Below are 316 nucleotides of genomic sequence, written 5' to 3' on the forward strand. Positions count from 1 at the left end.
TTTCTTTCTCTTTCTTTCTTTCTTTCTTCCTTCCTTTCTTTCTTTCTCTCTCTCTCTTTCTCTCTTTCTCTCTTTTCTTTCTTTCCTTCTTTCTTTCTTTCTCTCACAGAGTCTCACAGAGTCTCACTCTGTCATCCAGGCTGGAGTGCAATGGAGTGATTTTGGCTCACTGCAACCTCTGCCTCCCAGATGCAAGTGATTCTCCTGCCTCAGCCTCCTGAGTGGCTGGGATTTTAGGCACCCGCCACCATGTCTGGATAATTTTTTGTATTTTTAGTAGAGACAGAGTTTCACTATGTTGGCCAGGCTGGTCTTG

Source organism: Sapajus apella, unplaced genomic scaffold (genome assembly GCF_009761245.1).
Source record: "Sapajus apella isolate SASKATOON/1434 unplaced genomic scaffold, GSC_monkey_1.0 scaffold21, whole genome shotgun sequence".
Lineage (NCBI taxonomy): Eukaryota > Metazoa > Chordata > Mammalia > Primates > Cebidae > Sapajus > Sapajus apella.